Below are 11314 nucleotides of genomic sequence, written 5' to 3' on the forward strand. Positions count from 1 at the left end.
TCATGGGGTGGGGTGTGCGTATGGAAGACAGGGCCATGCTCCTGCCACCTGCTGTTCTGAGGTGGGCACTCCTCACAGCCTCTGAGAATGTGGGGCTGAGCCTCTGGACCATGGCTTCCCTCTCCATCCTTCTCCCCCAGTGAGGCCCCTCCTTGCTGCTCCAATGCCAGTAGCAGTCTCCTGATGATAGAGCACAGTACTGTCTTTAGACTTAGTCGAGAGCCCCTGAGTATTTTCCAGTTGCTCCCAGAGCCACAGCCTGCAGGAATCACCTGGGGAGCTCAGAATGATCCAGGTGGCTGTGGGTGTGGCTCATTTGTAGGGTGCTTGCCTAACTTGCAGGCTGCCCTGGGTTCCATCCCCAGAACCTGATAACCTGTGATCCCAGCACTCTGGAGATGGAGGCAAGAGAGTCAGCCTGGGCTACATGTCAAGTTCAAGGTCAGCCTGGGCTACAAGAGAAAAAGTCTTAGAAAAAAGAAAACATAAGTGAAATGGATGTGGTAATATCCTCAACCTCCTCTAGCCTGGAGCCTGATTCAGCTGGGCCAGGCAAGGCTGGAGAGGAACAGTCACTCAGGGACAGTAGGTTACAATGGAGACCTGGAAATCGAATGTCAAGACCCCATCAGGCAGCCAGGCTGAGGGCTGTGCTGAGGTGCACGGCTGCTTTTATGGTGAGGTGATATTGAAGCTTCTGGAAGCTTCTGCAAAGGACTCTGGGTTCTAGAGGAGGAGGGTTACCTCTCCCTGCCGTGGGAAACAACTGCAGAGACATTGAAGATCAGGTGGTACCTGGGGAAGTCATCTCAGAATCATCTGGAGCTTTAGGGCAAGCGGAGGGTGGGCTGAGCATCACTGTTGTTGTTCTGGATGGATGACTATGAAGTCAGGTCCCCTCCCATCTGCGCGGGCAGTGGGACAGTTGTTCCCATCCCACCCCCTTCACCTGTAGGAATTATCAGCCTCAGGAGCAATTACCTGTGACCTGGTCCACATGACCCAAGTACTTGCTGTGTTAAGTGCATCCACCCTTCTTGACATTAGAATCTGAGGACCAAGGAAAGCAAGAGACAGGCAGCAGGAGGTCCTAGAGGCAGGGGTGAGGCTGTTGGGGTAGATAGGGCAGACTAGAGAAAGACTGAGAATGTTTCTGAGTGTGTTCAACCCAGAAAGGATGAAGACTGAGAGCCCGCTCCTCTTCCTTCCCTCTGCCCCTTCCTTTATCCCTGGTTACCACAGAGTCCCATTCCTCTGGTAGCCCAAAGACATGGTGGAGCTGACTGCTCTGCTGCCCCTGGGCACTCAGCATGAGGGCCTGGCTGGCTACACATCAGCAGCCCTCTGCAGGGTTGTAAGAAGGCTTGCACGGAGTTGCATTGGATGCCAGCACCATCCTCAGAGGAAATCAGCCGTCAAGAAGCCTGAGAAGCCGCTGTGGGCTGTGCAGGAAGGGGGACTGACTGGCCCTGCCTGTGGAGAGGAAACTCTTGGAGCACACCCCCCCCCACACACACACCAGTGCATAAAATAGCATGTGGCACCTGAGGATAGTGGTGACTCCTGTATATGGGTCCTCAGTAGCAGCTGTCTGGAGAGTGACACAGGAGCCCAGGCCCCTGCTGACCTGGGCTGAAGTCCCCACAGCTGGATTTTTCTCAGGAAACTGCTCAGGCTCTCTCAGACTCAAGGATCAGGCTTAAGCTTTTGATTCTGAGTAGTGTCCTACAATAGCCGGAGCTAGCCCCAAACTCTATGTAATTAGGGTTGTCCTTGCACTCCTCATCTTCCTGCCCCTACCTTCCAAAAGATAAAATTAAAGGTGCTTGTTCAAATAAGTAAGCTGGGTGATGGTGATATGCACCTTTAATCCCTGCTCTGGTGAGGTAGAGGCAGGTGAATCTCTGAGTTCAAGGCCAATAAGACATTTTCTTTCTTTCTTTTTTTTTTTTTAAAAGGGACTGGACTCTGCATGGGCCGCCTCCCGAGTGGCAGGCGATAATCCTACCACTGAACCACCTATGCCCTGACATCTTCTTGATTACTGATTGATGGGGATATGGGTCAGTCTATGATGGATGGAGCCATCCCTAGACTGGTGGTCCTGGGCTTTAGAGAACAGGCTGAAGAAGTCATGTGGAACAAGCCAGTAAGCCGCACCTCCATGACCTCTGCATCAGCTCCTGCTCCAGGTTCCTGCCCTGCTTGAGTTTCTGTCCTTCACAGCTGGACTATAATGTGGAAGTGTAAGTCAAATAAACTCTTCCTAGCACCCAGGAGGTAAAGGCTCCCGGAGTTCAATCTTCAGCTATAAAGTGAGTGCAAGGCTAGCCTGGGCTCATGAGACCCTGTCTCAAAAAACCCAAAACAACAAAAAAACAAAACAAAACAAAAACCCAACCAAAAAAACAAAACCAGGATGGAAAGCCACAGAAATGATGACCAGGTCCTCATATGAAACCTTTAGAAGATGTCATAAAGAACATGAAAAGGGGCATGGGAAATGGCCCAACATGCAGATCAGGCAGCTCAGACCATCTGTGACTCAGCTCCAAGGGTCAGATGTCTCTGGCCTCCACAGGCACCTGCATCCACATGCAGACATATATACCCACATAGAATTTAAAATAAGGGCTGGAGAGATGGCTCAGAGGTTAAAAGCACTGACTGCTCTTCCAGAGGTCCTGAGTTCAAATCGCAGCAACCACATGGTGGCTCACAACCATCTGTAATGAGATCTGATGTCCTCTTCTGGTGTGTCTAAAGACAGCTACAGTGTACTTATATAATAAATAAATAAATAAATCTTTAAGAAAGAATTTAAAATAATAAAATTGATTTTTTTTTTAAAAAGCAGAGGTGGGGAGAATCTGTGAGAAGTTGGGGGAGGGGAAAAGCCTGATAACAAACACTGTATGGAAAATCCCTTTTCAATGAAAACAAAACAAAACAAAATGGAAAGAAAAGCCACAGGCTGGACTCAGTGCTGGCAGATCATCTATTTTATGAAGGGCATGTGCCACAATATATAAAGAGCTCTCAGAATTGAAAAACAAGGAGGAGCTGGAGAGATGGTTCAGTGGTTAAAAGAAAGTGTTGCTCTTGTAGAGAACCTGAGTGTGATTCCCAGCACCCACAGCAGGTGGCTCACAACTGCCTGTGACTCTATTTCCAGGGCATCTGACACCTCTCGCCTGTTTGCACGGACATTCATGTGGCACACAGACACATAGACACACCAACGTATATGTAGGATTTTTTAAAAAGCCAAATACCCAGCCTAGGCTGTGGGGATGGCTCAGTGTGTAACACACACCCTGAGCAGGGACAAGGACCAGATGACAGAGGGCCTTCAGCATACAGGAGACCTTGGGTTCTAGGCCCTGTACCCTAAACCCTACCCAGTGACAGCAACAACTAATGAGGTGAGAACTTTAGGTGACCGTACTCCAAGGAATAGACTCAGATGGCAGCAGGCAGAGAGGATGCTCCACATGATGAGGATGAGGGCAGAGCCATCCTGTGGGATACGGTACTAACATACACAAGTCAACCACAAATCAGGGATGGTGGCTATACCTGCCACCCCAGCACTCAGGAGCTGGGGCAGGGGACACGAAGAACAGTAATTTAAAGCCAGCTTGGGCTATGTGAGAAGCTCCTTTCTTAAAAAACTAAAATAAAACAAAGTCTGGAAAGATGGCTCAGTGGGTAGAGGCACTTACTGCCGAGCCTGATGACCCTGGGGTCAATCAGTTCAATCCCTGGTGAACGCGTGGTAGGAGAAAACTGGCTCCCCTAAAGTTGTTCTCTGACCTTCATGTGAATGCTGTAGCATGCATGTGCTCACACACTATATGTACAGAAACACATACATGTACATAAACACATGTATAGAAACATATGTACAGAAACACATGCATAGAAAAGGAAGAGATAAGGATGTGGGCATGGTTGTTGGGAATATGGTACAATCTCTTGGGAAACAGTTCTGCAGATTCTTCTAGAGTCAAAAGTTTGCTTATCAGCAGCTCCTTCTATGCATCTAGGCTCTACCAGAGAGAATGCCCACACTAACTCACACCTGCTCACACAGCTTGCTGTGGAGACAACTGCCACTGTCTGTCCAACCTTTGGAATGCTATCTTAATTTGCTCCCATTGCTGTAAGAGATTAGGACCAAAAGCAACTTGGGGGTAAAAGGGTTAATTTTTTTTTTTTTTCCCCAGACAGGATTTCTCTGTTTAACCCTGGCTGTCCTGGAACTCACTCTGAGGACCAGGCTGGCCTCGAACTCAGAAATCCGCCTGCCTCTGGCTCCCAAGTGCTGGGATTAAAGGAGTGCGCCACCACTGCCCGGTGAAAGGGTTAATTTTGATTTACAGTTGACAGTCCATCAGTCAGGGCAGGAACTCAAGGCAGAAACCTGGAGGCAGGAACTGATGTGGAGACCATAGAGGAATGCTGCTCGTTGGCTTGCTCACTATGGTGTGCTCAGCTTGCTTTCTTTACCATCCAGAACCACCAGCCTAGGAGTGGCACCACCCACAGTGGACCGAGCCCTCCCACATTGTCAAGAAAATGTCCCATCGGCCAGTCTGATGGAGGCAATTCCTCACTTGAGGTTCCCAGGTGTGTCAAGTTGCTAACCAAGATGAGTGTCTATCAGGCAGCCAGGGAGGGAGGACTGGGCTGCTGACACTCCCCTGCACACTCAAAACACTGACCGATGGCAATGAGGGAGCATCCCATGATCCCCACTTGGTGGGGGAGGGTAGAGACAAGATCTCAAGTACAAAGCTAGTCTGGGCTACAAAACAAGACTGTCTCCAAAACCAAAGCAGAATGACCCTCCCTGTACCCCCCAACCCCACGGTGCTCAGGGAAAAAAGCCAGACACAGAAGGCCACAGCATGTGTGATCCCACTGACAGGAAGCGTCCAGAGCAGGCAAAGCCGGAGACAGCAATCGGATTAGTGGTTGCCAAGGCTGCAGGTGGACTGAAGAAGGGCAGCGAGCAGGCTGGGAGAGCCGTCGGTTTCCGGAAATTACTGAACTGTGCAGTTATAACGAGTGGCTTTAAGGTATAAAAGTTTACTCTGTATAGTATAATGACCACACCAACAAGAGCTACCAGAACATCCAGGAGGGCTAGACCATGGTCCAGGAGGAGGGCACAGTGGGTGTCAGGGAGGAGGAGGCTGAGAAGCAGAAGCTGCCCTGGAGGTGCAGGGCTGACATGGGGGAAGAGATAAAGGCAGGGATGCCCAAGGCTCTTAGACCCAGCTCACCTCAGGGTCACATAGTGATCAGGAGTCAGGTCTCCTCCAATTCCCAGTCAAGAGCTCAAGTCGCCCCCTCCTTCTCTCCCCTCCTTCCCCCTCCTCTCCCCTCCCCTCCCCTCCCCTCTCTTCTCATCTCCCCTCCCCTCTCTTCTCATCTCCCCTCCCCTCTCTTCTCTTGTCTGTTTGCCTCCCTCTGTCGTCCTCCCCCACCCCCTTCTCTCTCTTTCATTCTTGGCTCCTTCCTTCACTAAAGACATGGCTTCCCACATCTCTGTAAGTCAAGGCTCTGGAGGGTGTTGGCAGCTTGGAGAACAGTCAGGCAAGCCTTCCACCTCTGGGGGTCACTAGGCCAGCAAGACAGAGGCCTAACGTGGGCAAGCTTAGCAAGATGGGATGGGGATGCCAAGCTGAGATGTGAAAGGGGCAGGCAGCAGGGTTTGGAGTTAAGGAGGAGGAAAGATGAGAACCTCAAGGTTAGCATACCAGGAGGCCAGGCTGGCAGCCCAGGGCCAGAGAGCCTAGGCAATGGGAGCCATGGTCAGTGGTGGCTGGACTCTGCCTAGCCACTGCAGGGCTCACTGAACGGTGTGGGTAGAGAAACACCCTGGAGCAGGTTCACTTGCTGCCTGGACGTACAAGTGAGATGAATACATGAAGATAAATAAATCTGGAAATGCAGTGGAGTGTGTGCCGATTTAGAGGTGAGCTCTTAGGAGCCATAAGATGTCTCACTGGGGAGCCACACACACACACCTGCACCCCAGCACCCAGGAGAGGGGAGATGACAACTGGAGGACCAGGAGTTCAAGGTCATCCTCAACTATGTAGTAAATTTGAGGCCAGCCTGGGCTAGAAAAAGTTTCCAATGTCATCCTCAGCTACATAGTGAATTTGAGGCCAGCCTGGGCTGAGATCCTATCTAGAAAAAGTTCCTGTGGGCACAGAGTCCTGACTTTGGAACGTGCCAAGAAAGGGCTTTGCACTCAGATACATGCCCATCTCATTGCTTTGTTCTTGGTTTGTTTTGAGCTCATGCATCTCTTTCTGTATTTTTTTTTTTGTAATCTCTTTGTACTGGAGTGAAATTCATATCAAATAAAATCAAGGGGCCCTTGAGTTGGCTCTGCAGGTAAGGGTGTCTGCCACTCCTCCAGATAACATGAGTTTGAACCCTGGCACCTACAGATAGATGAAAAAACCTGCGTTCCACACGTTGTCTGATCTTCACACGCACACTGTGGTTCATGTGCATACAGTACACACACAATAAGTAAATGTAAAATTAAATCAACAGTTTTAAGGTGAAAAAAAAAAGAGCCTAGAGTTGAAGGAACAAACCAATGCGTGTATGGCTGGCTACAAGAAAGAGTGGCAAAGCTCTCCCTGTCCTTCTGTGGAAGGTCCCTCATGACTGTCCTTCAGTCAGCACAAGGGAGGAGGATGTGAGCCTCTGCTCTACCTCTGTGTGGGTGTGAACGTGCTCGAGAAACCATGGTTCTAGCGTATTGAGAAAGTATCAAATAGAAGTGACTGAAGTTTCTCCAGGACACCGGACTCCCTGATATCACATCCAGTCTCTCTGACATCAGTACATTTCAAAAGCAAATGAAGGCAATGTCACACATGGCCACACTGAACTAATTCCAGAAACCGCTTACACTGACTTCAAATCAGTGCTAAAGCCAGGCCTGTCATCTGAGCTACTCAGGAGTTTGAGGCAGGAAGATGGTAAGTTCCAGGCCTGCCTGGGCTACAGTGTGAGTTCAAGACTAGAACTGAGTTCAGCTTAGCCAGATTCTATCTCAAAGATGCTAGGGATGCAGCTTAGTGGTAGGAGCAATCACCATGAAACTCCCGGTTATAGAAAAAGCAAATAATAAAAGCTCCATAATAAATGATATTGAATGTTGGATGTGGGTAGGCTCTGTGGGGGGACTTCCCAAAGCAAGGAGTTTAAGGGTGAGGCTAGGGTGAGGACTGTGGAAAAAGTGACTCTCTCTGAGGCTCGTGTGGAGATGCGTGGCAATGGGATCCACTCGATAGGTGTGGTGGGATCAGGCTGGCTCCTGACATCAGTCCTGTGCCTCCTTCAGCCCACGGAATCCCCTGGGAGTTAAGGAACTCACATTGCTCAAGTCAGAATTTGGGAAATCTTGAGCTATTATGACACGGACCGGAGCTCTGCCACCTGAGAGGGAGTGACCTTTGCAAGACTGCCTTCTTGCTCATATGCCAAGGTGTCCATGAAGGACAGCAATGTCATCTTTCTCCTGGCCACACCTCCACAGAGAACCAGGTACAAGAAAGACTTGATGGTTCCATGCCCAGGTCAGAGCTTGCATCTAGACTGGCACATCTGAGAAGATCTTGGGAGACTGTGGACCCATGAGCTCAGGGCACCAAGCTACAAATGCTGCCAGGCCCTATGGCCAGGCCTGTCATCTGAGCTACTTAGGAGTTTGAGGCAGGAAGATGGTAAGTTCAAGGCCGGCCTGGGCTACAGTGTGAGTTCAAGACTAGAATGAGTTCAGCTTAGCCAGATTCTATCTCAAAGACGCCAGGGATGCAGCTTAGTGGTAGGAGCAATCACCATGAAACTCCCAGTTATAGAAAAAAAACACAGATCAGGAGACATTGCTCTGTGAAGAAGTCTGTCTCTCCTAGTCTAAGGGGGGAGGGGAGGAGCTCGGTGTCCCCAGACCTGAGCTGTACAAAGTGCGTTGTTTCCAGACTCTGGTCAGGAGCTTAGGCAACTTCGTGTGTTTCTAACTCAGTGAGTGTGTGCAGGGCATCCATTCCCAGGCAAACTGGGTGCCAGCCCAGAGCTTGGTAAAGGGCTGGCCCGGCAGCTTCAAAGCAGACACCATGGTGTACAGACACTGCCTGCCCTGGCCTGGGAACCATGCCCAGGGACAACCACAGTGCTGGCATTTTCCTCCCTGAGAACTCGTGGTGACGCTTGCACTCCTTCACAGAGCAGCTCTGCTCTCCAGGCTGTGGGCCAGCACACCAGGGATGGTGCCAGGGGTGTGAGAGTTGGTGCCAGGGGGGTGAGAGTGTCACACACAACAGCAAGTGTAGGGGGCAGGGAGCTATTTCCAGGATAGGGGGCTCTGATGACTTCAGCTGCTGGGCAGGGGCTCAGCGCCCCCTCTCACAGGGCTACTGTGCTTGAGGCTTCCTGGAGTGTGAGGAGAAGAGAGGAGAGGCTCCCATCCTTCATCATAACACCAGTCTAGAAGTCTGAGAGCAAAGATGGAGGTGCCAGGCCTTGGCTACTCAGCATTTCAGTTCAGATGGCTGGCACTTGGTCATCTGCTGTCTACCTGTCCGTCCATCCATTGGATGTATCTGAGACATACTTTCCCGGGGTCCCTGCTGCAACTGTGACTGCATCAGACTGGTTAGGCAGAGGATTAACAGAGTTCCAGGCACTATTTAAGATTTACTAGAAGATATATTTAAAAGGTAAAAAGAGGCCAGGGATCTGGTGGTGCCTGCCTTTAATTCTGGCACTTGGGAGGCAGAGGCAGGCAGATCTCTGTGAGATGGGGGCCAGCCTAGTCTATAGATCAAATTCCAAGACAGCTAGGGCTACATGGAGAAATTCTGTCTTAAAATACCACAAAAAAAGTCATCCAACAAACAAACAAACAAACAAACAAAACAAAACAAAACCAACCAACCAAAACAAAAGTAAAAAAAAAAAAAAAAAGCTGGGTATTACAGGCTTGTAATTCTATTATTTAAGAAATAAAAGCAGGAGGATCAGGAACTCAGGGCCAGCCTGGGTCACAAGAGACAAACAAAGAGTCTCGACAAAACAAGACAAACCTAAGTAGCACGTGACATTCCTGACATTCCCTGGACCACCATCTTTCTTTAGCCAGGTCTGTCTGCACATCCTCACTAAGTGCATCATAACTAGAAACATTGTTTCAAGATAGCTCTTTCCTCAGTCCACAACTGCTTTCTGTAGCAGCCACTTCACTGTGTCTTAGTAACAGTTACTGCTTGCAGCTAGCCGTGTAAATCTGGGTTTGATAAATACCACGGGGACCAAGAGGCAGTGTGGGCCCATGGACAATTTGAGCCAATTTGAGCCAATTTGGCCCCTACCTTGTCACCTGGTGACTGGGCGCAGCTCTTGGCCGTGCAGTGCTTTGTGGGATAACGCTGAGCAATTTTCACACTGTAGCCACTAACTCGCTAAACCCAACAGAGCGTAGCCTGGGCAAAAAGACGGGTCACAGCTGGAGCAGTGGACAGGGTTGCCAGTATCTGGGAAGCACTTCCCTGGGGATGCAGTTACTTTGTACACACACACACACACACACACACTCACACACACACACACATACACATAATCAATTGATCAACCAATTGTGCCCAAATCTGGGGAGTATTAGGCTGATGTTCAGGTGTTCTCTGCGATTTTCTGTGCTTGGAAAGGCATTTCTTTGGTTGGTTTTGGGGACATAACAAAAGCTCTTGTTCTGGGCATGGTCCTGCACAGCCGAGGCTGACCTTGTATTTGAAGCAATCCTCCTGCCTCAATCTCCTATGTGCTAGGAGTAGAGGTGTGTCCCTCCACACCTGGTTTATGTGCTGCTGGAGAATGAACCCAGGGCGTCCCACATGGTGAGCAGTCTACCAAGAGCTCTCTGTTTTGTTTTGTGTTTGGAAAAAACAAAAACAAAAACAAAAAAACAAAAAAACGGTCTCACTCTTTGTAGGCTAGGTTGGCCTGGAACTCACCACACAGCCCAGGCTGATGGCAATCCTCTTGCATCAGGCTCTTGAATGCTGAGATAACAGGTGTAAGCCACCCTGCCCAGCTTGAGAATTATCTCAGCACCTGGTACTAGTGGCCTCTTGGGAGTCAGCGGTGGCTGCCCTGGCTACTTACAGGTCCTGCTGGGCCTGTCCCCTATGTGGATAAGCCTACGTGGGAGCCCAGAAAGCCACTCCTGACTCTAGGAGACACCAGCACCGAGGGCTCTCGGCTATCTGCACAGGCTGTCCTGGAAGAGAGTGAGCCTTGTGACATGGGCCTTGGCTGTCTCTGTTGGGGAAGAACTCAGAAAGCCTCTAACTAAGGTAAGGGTTCAACTCTAGGAGCAAACAGGCGGTACAACTAACCACCTCCCACCTCCACACAGGGCACTGCTAACCAGCAGAGAGAAGACATGTGCCCCTTCCTCACTGTCAGGGTCTCACTAGCTCCAGCCAGGAGGAAGGCAGGCAGAGATCACAGCAGGCAAGCCGGGACTGCAGCACAGCTGGCCCCTTTTTCACTAGTGTGGGTGGATGTGTAGTCTTTAACTTAAAACAACCCGACAAGGGATGGTAAGGGACAGCTTGACATAGGTGCTAACGACCTGAGTTTGATCCCCAGGACCTGCAGGGTGGAAGGAGAGACCCAGTTCCTGCTTGTTGTTCTCTGATCTCCACAATGCACCACAGCATTCCGCTCCCCATGCAAATAAATACATGTAAACTTTTTATGTTTAAAATAAAATAACAACAACATATGTGGTGGCTACTTTTACAAAATAAAGATGACATTTCTTGGCCTTGGCTGGGAAGAGGTTCGTGAGCTCATGGCACTTGGCTGGGCACAAGGGGGAGTGAAGACCCCTGGAGGCTGAAGGTGGGTACCCACATACCTTCTTGGACTCCCCACCCCATGCCGCCCCTCCTACCTGTTGGTGCAGGAGCTCAGTGGCCGTCTTTAGTCTCAGGGAATTCGTTCAAGCTGGGGACAGTGGCTTGCTCTTCTGTGGTGGCCATCTGCCCTTGGGCTGCTCCCCGTCCCTCCTGGCCCATGTGGACTAAATGCCTGGCCTTTGCAGAGAAGGGAAATTATCCTTAAGCCCAGGCCTTGCGTGTGTGTGTCCCCTGTGGCATCCGACGCTTTAATCCCCTTGCTTCGGATTCCCATGTCTGGCCCTGGGACTAGAGGGGTGGGCCAATGGGAGCCCAAGCAGAACAAAGGGGCAAATGGGGAGGAAGAAGGATGGGAAAGG

At 50.2% G+C, this 11314-nt stretch overlaps 1 long non-coding RNA gene across 1 annotated transcript; it reads left to right on the top strand.

Annotated features, from left to right (window-relative positions):
• Positions 1-7479: 7479 nt before the first annotated feature.
• Positions 7480-10819, top strand: LOC116070297. Its single transcript, XR_004110340.1, has 2 exons — positions 7480-7760; positions 10684-10819. It is a non-coding gene; the product is annotated as an uncharacterized LOC116070297 (long non-coding RNA).
• Positions 10820-11314: the final 495 nt, after the last annotated feature.

The sequence above is a fragment of the Mastomys coucha genome, unplaced genomic scaffold (assembly GCF_008632895.1).
Source record: "Mastomys coucha isolate ucsf_1 unplaced genomic scaffold, UCSF_Mcou_1 pScaffold22, whole genome shotgun sequence".
Taxonomy (NCBI): Eukaryota; Metazoa; Chordata; class Mammalia; order Rodentia; family Muridae; genus Mastomys; species Mastomys coucha.